Raw genomic sequence first — 17,451 nt, forward strand, 5'->3', positions numbered from 1 at the left:
AACTGTTATGCATTTCGTTCTTCATGACAATTCTCGGCTGCACTCTGTAGGGGCTATGAAGATGTTCTTGCTGTGTTTTCGATGGGAGGTGTTTTATCAACCACAACACAGCCCGTAATTGGCTCGTCCTGGCTATGAAGACAACATTTTGGAACAGACAATGAGCTGTAGATGGTCATAGAGAATTGGCTCAAAGCACAAGTGGATGCCTTCTATGAGGAAGATATTGGAAAGTTGATAGAACGCTACGAGAAATGTCTACGTCGGAGCAACGATTATTTAGAGAAGTAGCCGTAAGGTGTAGCTAGCTATTGCAAATAAAATATGTTTGATTTCACAGTCGTTTCTATTTCGTGACCGATCGGAATTTCCTTTTCGAGTAATTCTCGGGTTTCACATGATTTTATGGCGAGCAATTTTTATAGGTCACTGGGTTCAGGTGTTGTTAGCATTTCAGGGACATGTTAAATAGTCAGTCATCGTCTCATGCCGCCTTAACATCTTTCGTCGCAGTCAACATGTATGAGTCCACCCTCGGGCAGCCAACACCAACCTAACACCAGCTAACTCTGCTCCCTTCCAGTTCCTTTACCCTGATATACATTCTTGGTCTCTTTATTCCTTTGATTGGTTTTCTCATAAACATCATAGAATTGTACTCTTACTGGTACTCCGTTCCAGCCTACTCCGCTGCCTCACTTGCTATTCTCCCCCCCTCCTCACCCCTCCCTCTCCCACCCAGTCCTTGGCGAATTGTCCGTTATATGACTTTTAGCATGAAAGTAACAGCGACCATTGCTGACACATATCCGGTCGGTATTTGAAAATATTCTTGGAGTTTCCGTAGCCGCTATGTTTCCATAACAACTCCAGGTTCTTATAGGCTATGTGGCAAATATTGCCACGACCTTTGCTGTGACTGGTGTTTTCCGGACACTGGTACATGAGCTCATAGATAAGCCTGCCATCGGACTTCCCAAGGATACGTCACAATATGCACTGCTCCAATTTCTTTCCCCAGATCATTATCAGGGAGAGATTTTCCTTGCGGCAGAAGAAGCAAGATTCGTTCATTCCCTCTTCAACCAAGGAATCACTGGTGTGGAGCTTAACATATCTTCCGATTAAAGCTTCACTAACTGAGTCGTCACAAATAGAGGTGACCATGTACGAATCTTGAAAGTTCTTCGACTCCACAGAACATGGAATTTGCAGTTTTCTAAAAATAAACATTACCCACTGCACTTTATTTAAGGTAGTAAAGGAGAGTTCAACCCGAAAACACTGAAAGTTTCCAACAAATAATTTATTAGGCTAGATTATGAATTTCAAATGCCCAAACAGATATAAAGATACGCACAGAACACTGCAGAACGCTAGAAGAGAATCATACACCTACTATGAGACAGTTCGCTGCTAAGACGGATGTAAAGCTCTTCATCATCTGCTGGGAGGTATCCCTAGACTTCGACCGTTGGCACGAGCTATGACATTTAGTTGGAGTCATTGCTGCTACTAAAACGGGACGTTCATTTTAGCCTAGGTCACAGTCACAGACACACACCAGTCGTGAGTTGTCACCTCATTCACCAGGCTCTCGGTATCAGCTAATCACCATGCACCGCATTTTAATGATATGCCTGAGAAAACTCCTACCTGACAATATTCTTCTTGCCTCAAAGTAATAATTAACACTGAAAAAATCAACCTTGAGGTAATTATTAATACAGTGGCCATATTATTTTTTCTTTTTAATCTTTGTCTTTCATAATAACTTTTGTAGAGGGTAACTGAAATCTGTCTATTGGTGGTCCACGATAACATAAATTTTATGAAAAAGTAATTACAATAAGTAGCTTCATTCCTCCAGCTGGTGTACCGAACCATACTGATTGCAAATTATATGCTCGAATACAAATTTGATAACCAAAAAATTAGATTCTCAAGCTGTATAGTGTGGTAAATCCATGATTGTTTAACTGCTCAGAGTTGGCCTAACAAATCAATCACTAATTAAAGTAGCTGCCCTATATGAGGCTAACAAAAAGAACGAACCATAATAATTTTGTAGGGATTGTAGGTTACTTATAGTTCCTGTCCTGGAAATCTGTTCTTGAAGTTTTCTAACCAGGTTCTCACGAAATGTACTGTATTGTTCTCCAGGTGTCTGGCTGGTAGGATTTTTCAGCAATTCTGAATACACTCTCTCACTAGTCAGACAAGCCCACGATCATTCTCGCCTATCATCTGTACATACTCGACGTCTCCTGAAGCCTGTCATCCGTACATACTCGACGTCTCGCGCTAGTTGGACCTGCTATGCTTGCATCTGAGTACATCTTGCAACTGTATGTCCCACACATTTGAATTTTTTTATGTATTCTCTGTTTTAGACATCTTACTGCCGTTTTCAGAAGCCTACCAATGACTCATAAGGTGCCATTTCTTTTACGTGGAACTGAGTTTATGTCTTTGTAGAATTCAATATCTTTACACATCGTTACTCGAAAATATTTTCATGATGTTCCTATGTGTAGTTGCTTCATTAATACAGCAGTCTAAGTATAGCATGCAAGTACGGTACATGAAGTAAAAAACTTCTCATTTCTCTACATTACCAGTCTTCCCAATCGATTCATATTTTGTCTGCATCATATTACTTAAATTTTACGAGATGGAATTTCGTCATGGGTAATTAAATCATCTACGAAAACCCCGGAACTTTAGCTAATGCTATACGTTACGCCATAATATAAAGTAAAACGGAAAAGAAAATTGAGGATCTCTTAGGTGAATGTCATTCTGGCTTTTGGAAAAGTTAAAGCACCGAGGGGCAATTCTGACGTTCCGATTGATAACTGAAGCAAGACTTAAGGAAAAGGATTCGTCGACCTAGAAACAGCTTTAGATTATGTAAAAAGCTGCAGACTGTCCGACATTCTGAGAAAAATGAGAATAAGCGATAGGGAAAGACTGGTATTAACACAATGTGTAAGAGAACCAAGAGGGAAGAATAAAACTGGAAGACGAAGAACGAAGTGTTCATATTTAGAACACTTGTAAGAGGTCCGAGCAGATGTAATTTCGATGTATTGCTCATGCGCTGCCTGCGATATGCAAGGTATAAGAGAATCTCTGGCCAGAGAGGAGTGTTGACTGCAGTAGGAACTGTGTAGCTGTAGCAGTAAGTTGCGGCTAGTCTGCGGTCTGCTCTCGGCTGGTCTGGTGTATCGTGTTGGCTGGCCCGGTCGCGGTGCAGCGATGCCGGAGCCTGAGTATTATTGTATAAGGTAAAAAGCATCCTCGCGCATATGTAGTAATGTCATCTCAAGTCCCATGTAAATGTTTTAAAAATCTCGTAATAATAATCTTTCTCATAAAAAAAAACTTTTAACAACCATTCATTTCAATTTAAAGAATTTACTAATTTCTCCCATCCATGATCATCCCGATTGTTGTAAAAGAAAAATCTGTTGCTTCCTTTCATAAATGACAAATCTATCGGCCAGCATTGCACAGGGCTGTGCCAGAAAACATTATTTTAAGAGCAGATGTATATGCGTTATCCGGCGACTTCATTGAGGTAACAATTTTTCTCTTTTTTATTCAGAATGATCTTTCAGGGCCATGACGCAGCACTGCTGGCGTCCAATAGTAATGATTTTGATCCTAATGATGAACAAACAAATTCAATTATGTCCACAGTAAATGTAACAATTGATGACGCGGCACGTTCCGTTACAATGAACGCTCTCCAGTTTGACACAGCCGATTTGCAAAATTTACGTAACGAACAGATAATTGTTTCTAACGAAGGTGAACAATGTACTCAAAGTACGTCAAATTTATTTAATTCCGATTTAGCGACCAACAGTGCACATCCGATGGGCAAACCTTTTTGTGACTCAGAGAATGACCAAATGGTTACACAAAACGTGACAAATGTAGACACACCACCATACAGCTCAGAGAAAAGAGTCGCTAATTTTGGCTTGGATCAAATTATGGCATTATTGCTACAAATTAATGAAAACAATGAAAAACAAGACAACAATTACGAACAACTTAATGAAAGTCTCAAAGAGTCGAATGATAAGCAAGACAACAATTTCAAACAACTTAGTGAACAGATTACAGCCGTTGCCGCGCAATGTCATAAAACTAAAGAACAATTACGTGAGGAAATTAAAGCTTGTGCTAGGAACAGTAGTGAAGAAATTAGATCTGTGGCACAAGAATTAAGTAATACACATGCGGCCACAACTAAATTACTTAGAGATGAAATTAGTGCAGTCGCTAAACAATGGTCCGAAAACGCAACACAGTTACGCGACGAGTTGAAATTAATGTCAGCAGAACTTTCACGCACACTGGATGCGAAAGTAGACACGAAATTTGGCCAACAGAACAGCCAAATTGACGAACGTTTTAAGCACCACCTACAAAACAGTGCAACGCGTTACCGTAAATTTATACAGGAACAGAATAAAGTAAAGCAACAGGTCATGGAAACAATTAATGCACAGAGACAGGAAGATAAGCGTAAATTGTTTACGAAAGCAAAAACATACGTAGACAACAATATTGCTACAGTCTCAGATGAAATCAAACAGTCGAACACCGAATTGCATGATGAAATCTCCAATATTAAAACAAAAACAGACACACACACATTAGACTTTCAGACAATGACCAACAGACTTGAAAAGTTGGAACGAATACAGGATCCCGATTCCATCAAAGCAGACGTTAAAGAATTGAACAAAACCACACGTAAAATGCAAAACCAAATTAATGCTTGTGACACTAAAAACGATGATCACGTAAAAGTACTGACTGGAAAATATGATGAATTGGCCAGTCGTATTGACGTTATCGAAAGTAATAATGACACCAAATCAGACGATACTTCACCAGTTTCGTTTAATCAAACTCCTGGATTCGAAAATTTACAGCAGACGATCAGTGAGATAGGTTCGTCCAATAATACATTACGTAGAAAATTGTCAACTTTACAGCAAGAAGTGACAGAGATGAAAAATGTTTCAGCCTCTAACACGGCACAGCATACGCGACGTTCCAAACATTTTTCACACTCACACAGCCAGTATAACTTAAGTAATTTACGGAGACCACGCGACTTAGAAGCCGAAGATACACAGTCAAACAGATTCTCATGCAATCCTGAACCTGCTAAAACATACAGAGACGATAATTTTGATTACAAGCACTTTCTAACCGTCAGAAAATTTAAGGTATTTAATAATGACAGAACACAGAGTCACGCTTTGGACTGGATACGACAATTTGCTTTCGTATTTTCACCAGCTTGGCCTGTAATGCAGAAACTAGCATTGGACTGGATACAACAATTTGCTGTTGAATTTTCACCGGCATTGCCTGTAACACAGAATCCAAAATTTATTTGCAGCGCGTAATTGACCTCAGGGGATTCATTACACTTCGATGAATATGTTCCGTAGCGTGCACAGGGCCCCGAGCCGTAGTAGTGCTATTTCATCTTTAGTTTTCTGCACTGCTGCCTTCTCTTCTACTATCCTTTATATCTATCAAAACAGCTCTTCAACTATCGATCTATCTAGGATTAAGAATGAGTGAAGAAAACCTGATATGACAAGTTTTACCGAAAGTGACAGTTTTCATTAGACACTCTTGAAATAATAATAATAAAAAAAAACTTCCAGGGTAATTTTAATAACAGACAAAATTTTAATTATCAGTATCATCAAAATTATCGGCAACAGAAAACATATTTTGGCAACAATAGAAGGTTTTCACAACAACAGCAACAAAACCAGCCGGTTAACATACCTAACCAACAATGTAATGTGCAAGGTCAACCAAGCTGTAATGTTTCGCCGCCTACACGTATAGCGTCGGCTCCGCCAAATAGTAACGCACAGCAACAAGGAAATAACTACGTATAGAAAACACATCATTTTAACTCCTATCGCAACGCGCCGCATAGAAATGACTATCATGACAGACGTAAAAGTAATGAGCACAATTTTCAGCGTACGTTTAATAACAGTCGGTCCTATCAGCAGCAAAATTATCCGCAACAACAGATTATCATGAACGAACCAGACAGTCGATATCATCCCGAACGTAATACGTCAGGAAGAAATAACAGAACAGTACAAATAGTTGAAATACCACAGCATCCTTCCGCGAATAACAGAACGTCAGAAAGAATTTGACTAGATACAGTACAATTGCACCTTCCTGCAACGCGAGCAATACTTTTGACACAGAGAATCTTGTTCACGAAAATGTTATTACTTTTGACGACATCCGAGACACTCTTTTGCAGGAAAAACCAGTTATTCAAAAAACCATTTCCCACCCTGTCATTGAAGTAAAGATTGGATCATCCAAATTTTCAGCAGTAATCGATTCTGGATCACCTATGTCAGTTACTTTCAACGAGTGTAACAAAGAGAATACCTATCCTACGTTACCGTTAGGCAAAACTAAAGTAAAAGGAGCAATATCTGGTAAAGCAGTAGATGTAAAGTTACAGACACACTTATCATTTTGTACTGCAGGTCATAGGTTTCACTCAAATTTTTGGATTGTTCCCTTATTGACAACAGACGTTATTTTAGGTACGAATTTTCTGGTGCAACGTGACGCAATTATTGACTTTCAAAATTCGTATTTAATGTTAAAGGATGAAAATGTACAACTGGCTTTAGAATTTCAGCACTCTTTATCTGCAGAAGAACAAACAATTAATCGTACACAGGTCATTTCTGCATCACGTAACATAGACTGCCATCCACATTGTTCTCAGATATGTACGTACACAACTATAATACTCCAGACGAAGCCGACTATGACGTTATGCAAATGATTTCTGATAAAGTTAAAAAGAGCAGTGCAAATACAGACGACGAACGCACGCAACTACGCAAAATTCTTTTACAGCAAGCTCCAGTTTTTGACAACATCCCTTGTACTATGTCCGGTTTTATGTATGAATTTCAAATTAAACAGCACGACGCATTTAAAGCCAAACATTATCCTATTCCATACATTCACAGAGATCAAGTTAAGAAAGAATTGCAAGCTATGCTTGACCAAGGAATTATTGAACCGGCAGTTAGTCCATACATAAACCCGCTCCATATTGTTAAGAAAAAGGACGGTTCACTTCGCCTCGTACTTGATTCGCGTCACATCAATGACATTATTATTAATGAAACAGATCGCCCTCAGACACTAGAAGAACTTCTACAGAAATTTCATGGTACTGCTATTTATTCCATGTTAGATTTGAAATCAGGATTTTGGCAAATTCAGCTCCATCCGAACTGCAGAAAGTACACAGCTTTTCTCTGTTTTGGTGACTGTTATCAATTTTGTAAATTACCGTTCCGTTTAACTATTTCTTCAGCAGCATTTATTCGCGGTTTGAATACTATACTTCCGACAGAACTAAAAGACAGAATCACAACGTATGTAGACGACATTCTTATTGCAGAAGCTAACTGGTCTGAACACAATCTGATTCTTGTACAACTGTTGCAAACTTTTCGTGCACAAGGACTCACAGTTAATCTTAGCAAATCGCACTTTGGCAAAACTTCTATAAAATTTCTTGGACATGTAATTTCAGCAGAAGGCATTGCGCCTGACCCGGAAAAACTCCAAGCTTTACGTGACGTTACTGTTCCTACGACGAAGAAACAACTACGCAGCTTTTTGGGTTTAATTAACTTTTTTCGTAAATTTATTCTTTACTCTGCTTTAGACACCCCTAGAGTATGTCAATTGACAGGTAAAAACACTATTTGGTCCTGGGATAGCCAAGCACAGCCGGAATTTGTCAATCTGAAACAAGCTTTGTTGAATGCACCACTTTTATCACATCCAGATCTTACTATAAATTTTTCCATTGCCACCGACAGTTCTAACACCGCTTTAGGCGTACACATTTTTCAGGAAATTGAAGAAGACAGTACTACAGTAATTAAAAACATCGACTTTGCAAGTCGCATTCTGTCACCTGCTGAACGCAATTATTCTGTTACAGAACTTGAAACATTATGTTTTGTATGGGCATTTACGAGATTCAGGCATTTCCTTTATGGAAGACATACTACCGTTTACACAGATCATAGAGCGATACAGTTTTTACTTTCAGCAAAATTTACACACGACAGATTAAGCAGATGGAAACTTTATTTACAGGAATTTAATTTTACAGTTGTTCACATTCCCGGTATGCAAAATATTGTAGCAGACGCACTATCCTGTTCTCTCAGCAACAATCAGCAAGACATCGCAACCAACCTCTGCCAAGCAAATTTTAGCGTCATGTATATTCAGCAAGTCGCATTTGAAAACTTCATTTCATCATCATTACCAGACATAGCACAAGAGCAGAGCAAAGACAACGTATGGAAAGAAATTAAACACCTTTGGCAAGATAGGAATAATGTTACCATCAGAAACCATTACACTGTACGCAATAACATTCTGTTTCGCCGCTCTCACCCTGACAGCAACAACTGGTTACTATGCATTCCTGACGAGCATGTTAACAAATTAATTTGGTATACTCATTTAAGTTACGCACATTACGGAGCCAGAAAATGTTTTCTTATACTGAGAGAGAACTGTTATTTTGCCAACATGGAGAAACGTATACGACGAGTTTTAGCGTCATGTAAAATTTGCCAGAAAGCTAAGTCAGACACGACTTCACATATTCCTCCGTTACATCCCATTGTACCTGTTAAATTGAGACACATGGCCGCTGTAGACATTTTTGGTCCGATTCCCAGATCTAATAGAGGTTTTAGTTACGTCTTTATCGCTGTTGAACTCACTTCGAAATTTGTTACCTTCACTCCGTTATGCAAAGCTACTGCTAAATCTGTTTCGAAAGCATTTGTAAAACATTTTCTATTTCATGTAGGGCATGTATTGAAAGTAATTTCCGACAATGGACCACAGTTTCGATCTGCTATATGGACACGTATGTTGCGAGCAAGAAATATTTCTGCGATCTATATATCCAAGTATCACGCTTCTTCGAACCCTTGTGAACGTCTAATGAAAGAAATTGGTAAACTATGTAGAATATAATGCCATAAAAAACATATTGATTGGGATACACACATACTGTCATTCCAGGATGTAATTAATTCCATACCAAATGAATCTACTATGCTGTCTCCGACTGTTATATTGAAAAATGTTGAACCACCTAACAAAATCAAAGAATTAGTATCCTTTCCTACATCTTGTCGACTACGCCAACATGAAGTAATTGACATTGTACTCAACAACATCAAACGCGCCGCAGAGCGCCGGAGAAGACAGCAAAAACAGGTTTGTACACGCCGTGACTTTCACATTTGACAGAATATATTAGTACGCACACATTATTTATCCAACAGATGAAAGAGTAGATGTAGTAAATTTGAGCTTCTATACGCAGGTCCATATAGAATTCGCAGCATTCCTCACCCCAATGTAGTACATGTTGAAACTTTGAGAACCAGAAAAAGCAAAGGCAATCACCATGTCTCCAACACTAAACCCTTTATTGAACGAATATACTTCATGATTTATCACACTGTAATGCCATTTCCTGATTTTTATATGATTACTTATGCAATTATATTTATATGAACACTTACTGATGATTATCATATTTTTTGTTGGCAAATTCCCGGCAAGGTAAGGTTAGCAGGTCGCTTTTCTTGTCATTATATATCAGACCGTGCACATTTTCCATTTTTCGTGTATGTATGACTGTTTTCCTATCGAAAGTAGAATTTTTGTTTGTATGCACTACGAAATCTTTAAGATATAACAAACACCAGTTGACTTCGACACTTTTTCTTATGATATCTCACATCTTGACTATTCTACATTTTTTCTACTACATTACGATACTGTGTGTACATTTTTTGCACTTGAAAACTGTCTGTTTTTGACATAATACGTTTTCTGTCATGCTATGCTGTATGCTTAATTATATCACTAGAAACAAGTTTTTATTTAATGAGTATATGATTTAAATGCAAGATATTAATCCTTATTCATCATTTTCAGAATGCAATAACTTGTAAAAGAAATAAATTAAACAAACCACAGTGGATTACTATGAAGCGGAAATTTCACCTTCGGAATGATCGAAAGAAAATGCAATACCATGTCATGAAGAGTAAATGGATCAGAATTAACAAGCATTAACAAGAATATACTATACACACCGTATGATAGCAGTCTTAACTAATTATTTTTCTTTCAGAATACGAGGCGATTGATGCAGGCTGTCAGACAGAACTACACATCTTAGTTTTGTAGTGATGAAATATGCTAGAAGTAAGAAACTCTATACTATGAATAGTTGTACAAAGTAAATGGTCATATGAATCATGAATAATGAAGTGTCTTTTTTGCAGATGATAATGAATGAAGATGAATAGTTATATGAAGAATATGCTAATATGAATAATGAGGTTTTTCTTTGCAGGTGAAGATAGTAATGAAGTTTTGGTAATATGAATAATGAAGTTCTTCTTTGCAGATGAGAATAATGATGAAGTTTATATACACTCCTGGAAATGGAAAAAAGAACACATTGACACCGGTGTGTCAGACCCACCATACTTGCTCCGGACACTGCGAGGGGGCTGTACAAGCAATGATCACACGCACGGCACAGCGGACACACCAGGAACCGCGGTGTTGGCCGTCGAATGGCGCTAGCTGCGCAGCATTTGTGCACCGCCGCCGTCAGTGTCAGCCAGTTTGCCATGGCATACGGAGCTCCATCGCAGTCTTTAACACTGGTAGCATGCCGCGACAGCGTGGACGTGAACCGTATGTGCAGTTGACGGACTTTGAGCGAGGGCGTATAGTGGGCATGCGGGAGGCCGGGTGGACGTACCGCCGAATTGCTCAACACGTGGGGCGTGAGGTCTCCACAGTACATCGATGTTGTCGCCAGTGGTCGGCGGAAGGTGCACGTGCCTGTCGACCTGGGACCGGACCGCAGCGACGCACGGATGCACGCCAAGACCGTAGGATCCTACGCAGTGCCGTAGGGGACCGCACCACCACTTCCCAGCAAATTAAGGACACTGTTGCTCCTGGGGTATCGGCGAGGACCATTCGCAACCGTCTCCATGAAGCTGGGCTACGGTCCCTCACACCGTTAGGCCGTCTTCCGCTCACGCCCCAACATCGTGCAGCCCGCCTCCAGTGGTGTCGCGACAGGCGTGAATGGAGGGACGAATGGAGACGTGTCGTCTTCAGCGATGAGAGTCACTTCTGCCTTGGTGCCAATGATGGTCGTATGCGTGTTTGGCGCCGTGCACGTGAGCGCCACAATCAGGACTGCATACGACCGAGGCACACAGGGCCAACACCCGGCATCATGATGTAGGGAGCGATCTCCTACACTGGCCGTACACCACTGGTGATCGTCGAGGGGACACTGAATAGTGCACGGTACATCCAAACCGTCATCGAACCCATCGTTCTACCATTCCTAGACCGGCAAGGGAACTTGCTGTTCCAACAGGACAATGCACGTCCGCATGTATCCCGTGCCACCCAACGTGCTCTAGAAGGTGTAAGTCAACTACCCTGGCCAGCAAGATCTCCGGATCTGTCCCCCATTGAGCATGTTTGGGACTGGATGAAGCGTCGTCTCACCGGTCTGCACGTCCAGCACGAACGCTGGTCCAACTGAGGCGCCAGGTGGAAATGGCATGGCAAACCGTTCCACAGGACTACATCCAGCATCTCTACGATCGTCTCCATGGGAGAATAGCAGCCTGCATTGCTGCGAAAGGTGGATATACACTGTACTAGTGCCGACATTGTGCATGCTCTGTTGCCTGTGTCTATGTGCCTGTGGTTCTGTCAGTGTGATCATGTGATGTATCTGACCCCAGGAATGTGTCAATAAAGTTTCCCCTTCCTGGGACAATGAATTCACGGTGTTCTTATTTCAATTTCCAGGAGTGTATTTACTATTAGTTAAGAGATGCTATGTAGTTATTTAAGTATTTGTTGCTGTTCGTTTTGACAGTATGTCTTATGTCGCATGGTATAATGACTGAATGTTTTGGAAAAGACAGCTAGAGTACATACATATTGAGTACACATTTCATTACCTGTTAATTCGAAGTTCACTACTTTTCAGCATAATATGCGTTTCTTCTTTCAGCTCAATAATCTATTTTGTATTTTTTCCAGGAGAAGCTATTCATGAGATTAATGTGCTATAAGCAGTTAGTCATTAAACCTGTTCAAATACTTGCATTTTTTTACCTATTTGTGTGTGTCATTCATGAATGTGATCACATATACTCTACTCGTTTCATAACCTTGCTACAGCTGACTCATGATGAATGACATTATTAAACCTTATTTGCAGCAATAAGTCAAAAGCAAATATTTTCATGCACCAGCAATTAGTTATCGATCCCAACGCAATGCATTGCTAGCACAAGAAAATGTATTACCAGTATACAACCAAATAATGCTACTAGTTTAAGATGTATTTCTAGTTCTAAATATAATCCAAATTTCTCAGATTATGGAATCCATTATATCTATGTACTGTTGGACCAGAGACCTTGAGTAATAGTTACAGTGTGTTAAATTTTAAATATGTCCTATGTCACTTAAATGATGAGTTCTGAGTAATACTGAATGATGTTTTGTAATAATGCATAAATGCTATGCCAATAATTTCTGTAAATATTATTTTTGTTATACTCTATAAATGCTATGCCAATAATTAACTCTCATTTTGAATGATGACTTCTGAATAATACTGAATAATGTTTTATAAAACTATATGAATACTTTGTAACTGGCCAATGAATGCCACTGTTTCTTATATGTTATATTTGTCTTATGTCACTTACATCATATCATATATGAATACCAGTAGCTTGATGCTACAGTCATGAACTCTTGTTTTGAATGATAACTTCTGAACAATGCGTAAAAATGGGTTGTAACTGGCCAATGAGTGCCAGTGATTACTATAATGGATGAATTATGTAAATGCTATGGCAATAATTAACTCTTGTTTTGAATGATGACTTCTGAACAATGCATAAAAATTGTTTGTAACTGGCCAATGAGTGCCATTTGATTACTATAATTAGACAAATTATGTAAATGCTATGCCATTAATTAACTCTTGTTTTGAATGATGACTTCTGAACAATGGATAAAAATGGTTTGTAACTGGCCAATAAGTGCCAATGATTACTATAATTAGATGAATTATGTAAATGCTATACCATTAATTAACTCCTGTTTTGAACGATGGCTTCTGAACAATGCATAAAAATAGTTTGTAACTGGCCAATGATTACTATAATTAGATGACTTATGTAGATGCTATGCCATTAATTAACTCTTGTTTTGAATGATCACTTCTGAATAATGCATAAAAATGGTTTGTAACTGGCCAATGAGTGCCAATGTTTACTGTAATCAGATGACTTATGAATAATGTTCTGTAATACTCAATACATAGTACAGAAATGTTTAGTAACTAGGCAATGAGTGCCAACAATTACTCAAATCAGTTGACAGACTAGTGTAATTCTCAATGATGACTAGCATAAGACTTAATGTCCTTCACCTTCTGACCTAATTACCAGAAATTACTGCAATATCCGTTTGTCCTGTCCATCCTCATGATCATGGAGCACTATATTGAGATTTTGCACTAATTCTACATTGGTGAAAGATTATGGTTTCTACAAGAATGTGGTGTTGACACATCATGCTGTCCACCACCTTGAACGATGGAGATGTTATTATGGTCCCACTGTTTGGTGTACGTAATGTACTACCAAAATGATAACATTGAATATTAATACAAAATTTCAGTGTCTTGGCTACACTGATTAATACTTGAGGGAAGAGAACTTCAGATTGTCTCACTTGGTGTTGTGCTTTTGTAGAAAGATATGTACTTTCAGTGCAGCTACGTGCAACCTACTGAGCTACAACCATGATGCAATCCTTCCCATTCCTTTCCTAGTTCTTGTAAAATGGTAAAAACATATACAGTGCGTATGCACTTTATGTCATTTGTTAATATGTTTTGTACTCATTGCGTATACATTTTGTCATTGCTTGATATGTTCTGTACTCAGTGCATGTGCAGCCTATTTCATTTCATGTTCTGCACTTATATATATGCATATACTCTGTGACTGTAAACTTAGTCAATTAAGTAGATTATAGTAAAAATTGTTGCTCATGGCAAGTCCAATTGACTCACCATCGCTGCCACATTTTTGCCCCCCCCCCCCCCCCCCCCCCAGTGGAGGGTTATGTAAGAGGTCCGAGCAGATGTAATTTCGATGTATTGCTCATGCGCTGCCTGCGATATGCAAGGTATACGAGAATCTCTGACCAGAGTGCAGTGTTGACTGCAGTAGGAACTGTGTAGCTGTAGCAGTAAGTTGTGGCTAGTCTGCTGTCTGCTCTCGTCTGGTCTGGTGTATCGTGTTGGCTGGCCCGATCGCGGTGCAGCGATGCTGGAGCCTGAGTGTTATTGTATAAGGTAAAAAGCAGCCTCGCGCATATGTAGTAATGTCATCTCAAGTCCCATGTAAATGTTTTAAAAATCTCGTAATAATAATCTTTCGCATAAGAAGTAACTTTTAACAACCATTCATTTCAATTTAAAGAATTAAAGAGATTAAATGTAAATGAATTTTGTGGGGAGGTTAAATGTCAATGAATTTTTCTGTTTTGAGGTTACACTAAATTAGAATCATATTCGTATTATTTATTTTATCTTGTGGGGAGGTTACACATTCTACACTGTTCGCTCTATACATCGAAGAAGCAAAGCCGGCCGAAGTGGCCGTGCGGTTAAAGGCGCTACAGTCTGGAACCGCAAGACCGCTACAGTCGCAGGTTCGAATCCTGCCTCGGGCATGGATGTTTGTGATGTCCTTAGGTTAGTTAGGTTTAACTAGTTCTAAGTTCTAGGGGACTAATGACCTCAGCAGCTGAGTCCCATAGTGCTCAGGGCCATTTGAACCATTTTTGAAGAAGCAAAGACGGAAGTAGAAGAAAGATTCAAGAGTGAGATCAGAATTCAGTCTGAAAGGATAGCAATCATAATATTTCAGGTATAATGACATTACTATTCTGAATGAAAATGAAGATGAATTACAAGGCCCTGTTGAATGGAATGAACAGCCTAATGAGTACAGAATCCGAGTTGGGACTGAAGCGCAGAAAGACGGAAGTAATGAGATGTAGCAGAAATGAAGTTAGCAAGAAAGTTATCACCAAAAATCACGACGAATTAGACAAAGCGAAGGAATTCTGCTACGTCGGAAGCAAAATAACATATGATGGACGAAGCAGGGCGGATATAAGAATCTGTTTAGCACAGCTAGGAGGACATTCGTGGTAAAAAAATGTCTACTAGTATCAACTTCGGCCTCAATCTGAGGATAAAATTTCTGAAAATGAACTTTAGGAAAACTGCAATGCATGATAGTGAATAATGGACTGTGAACAAACCGGCAAAGACGAGAATCAAAGCGTCTGAGATGGCGTTCTGTACAGGAATGTCGAATGTTGGTTGGACTAGTGAGATGAGGAGTGAGAAAGTTCAAAGAAACGGTGGAGAAAGGAACATACGGAAAACACTGACGAGGTAGTGGGCTGGATAATAGGCCATGTGTACGACATCAGGAAATAACTTCCATGGTACTAATCGGAGCTTTAAAATTTAGAGAGTAAAAACTGTATGGGAAGACAGACATTGGAATACAGCCAATAAATAAAGAAGACGTATGGTGCAAACCTACTCTGCGATGAAGAAGTCTGCACAAGAGAGGAATTTGTGGCGAGCTGCATCAAAACACTCAGAAGAGTGTTAACATAAACTTAAGAAAAATAATAATGATGGCGCAACAGAAATCATCTCACTAAGCTCCGTGGAGCATACGAGATATTACGTCAAAGCCTCGAGGCGTCTGTCCAGGATCAGTTGGGTCAGCAGCAGAATTCAAAAGCAGTGAGATGTTGAGTACCGCAAGGAGAAATTTATGCGGGCTCTAAGGGCTCCAGAGAGTGCCTTGCACACATCGAGTCCGATTCGGTGGAGCGCATTCCCAGGCACGTAGATTCCCAGTCTCTGAGGCAGACCTTTGATATTGCACTCAGTTGATGTGTTGAGAGCAGAGTTTCAGTGGGGGAACACGTGACCATATGCTCTTACACAAATGAAGGAAGGCATGCATAGCAAAGCGCAGCTGTGGGGGGAACTCACCTAGCGGAGAATTTCGCCAATGGTTTCCCGTAGACTTGTGGGTCTGTACGGGATGTGTTGGCTGCCGGAGCTGCTTGCCTCTATAAGACTTTGTCTTTTATATACAATGATTGGCTCAAGCGGTGCATGTGTGTCAATAACTAAAAAACAGCTTATTTAACCTTGCTTTCACTTCAGGTATATTCGTCCAGGAAGCAATAGTTTTTTCTCCGTATTGACCAACTAGGATCACGTAATACTTCTTCTTTCTTTGCTATTTTCTATTTTTCCAGTACTTCACCTTCTCCCCATATTGTCTTTTTCCGCCTTCATCCATATACGTCCTGATTTTTTATTTATTTTGCTGGAGGGCTTCCTAAATTTAGTAGCTAGTTTATTCTGAAGTTTTACTCTACTGTTTCCAATGTTTTGATGCTGTTTCTTTCCACTGTTTTTTTTTCGTCTACAATCCATGCTAAGGGTTTGGTGACTTCTTTTTCCTCAAATACGAGAATATTTATTACGTGAGCCTGTTCTCATTCATTCGATATACGTGTCCGAAGTAGAGTAACATTTGCTTTGACATTATTTGTAATCTCAAACACCTGTAACTTGTATTGTCCCCCCCCCCCCCCCCCCGAATTATTTCTTTAACAGTCCGTATTTCATGTGTATCGATTCTTTCCAGCTTAAAGTTTCTCGAAAAGCATTCTCCTGGATATAAACATTCAGATCATACCACTGTGGTATTATGTGATGATAGATCTATATTTCTATCGATGCACTTCTTGTTGTAGACACCTTTAGTTAAACCATACACTATTTACAGCTTAGTAATTCTTAAATTTATTGCGATTTTTTCTAGTGTGTTTTTTCCAGTACATTTAAATTTACTGATTCGCTCTATTTTGTTGTACCTGTATGTGCTTTTAAGTATTTTGGTGTCTTTATATGCTTGTCATGATTCTTTCTTTTTCTTCACTGCTGAAATTCTGAGACCAATTCTAGCGGCAACTCTTTTTGTTAACGTTATTTCAGTAATCCGTCCCGATAGATGAATGGTTAGCGTGGCAGTCTGTCACGCCGGGTTCGATTCCTGGCTTGGTCAAAGATTTTCTCCGCTCAGGGACTGGGCGTTGTGTTGTCTCCCT

This window comes from Schistocerca piceifrons, chromosome 7, assembly GCF_021461385.2.
Source record: "Schistocerca piceifrons isolate TAMUIC-IGC-003096 chromosome 7, iqSchPice1.1, whole genome shotgun sequence".
Taxonomy (NCBI): Eukaryota; Metazoa; Arthropoda; class Insecta; order Orthoptera; family Acrididae; genus Schistocerca; species Schistocerca piceifrons.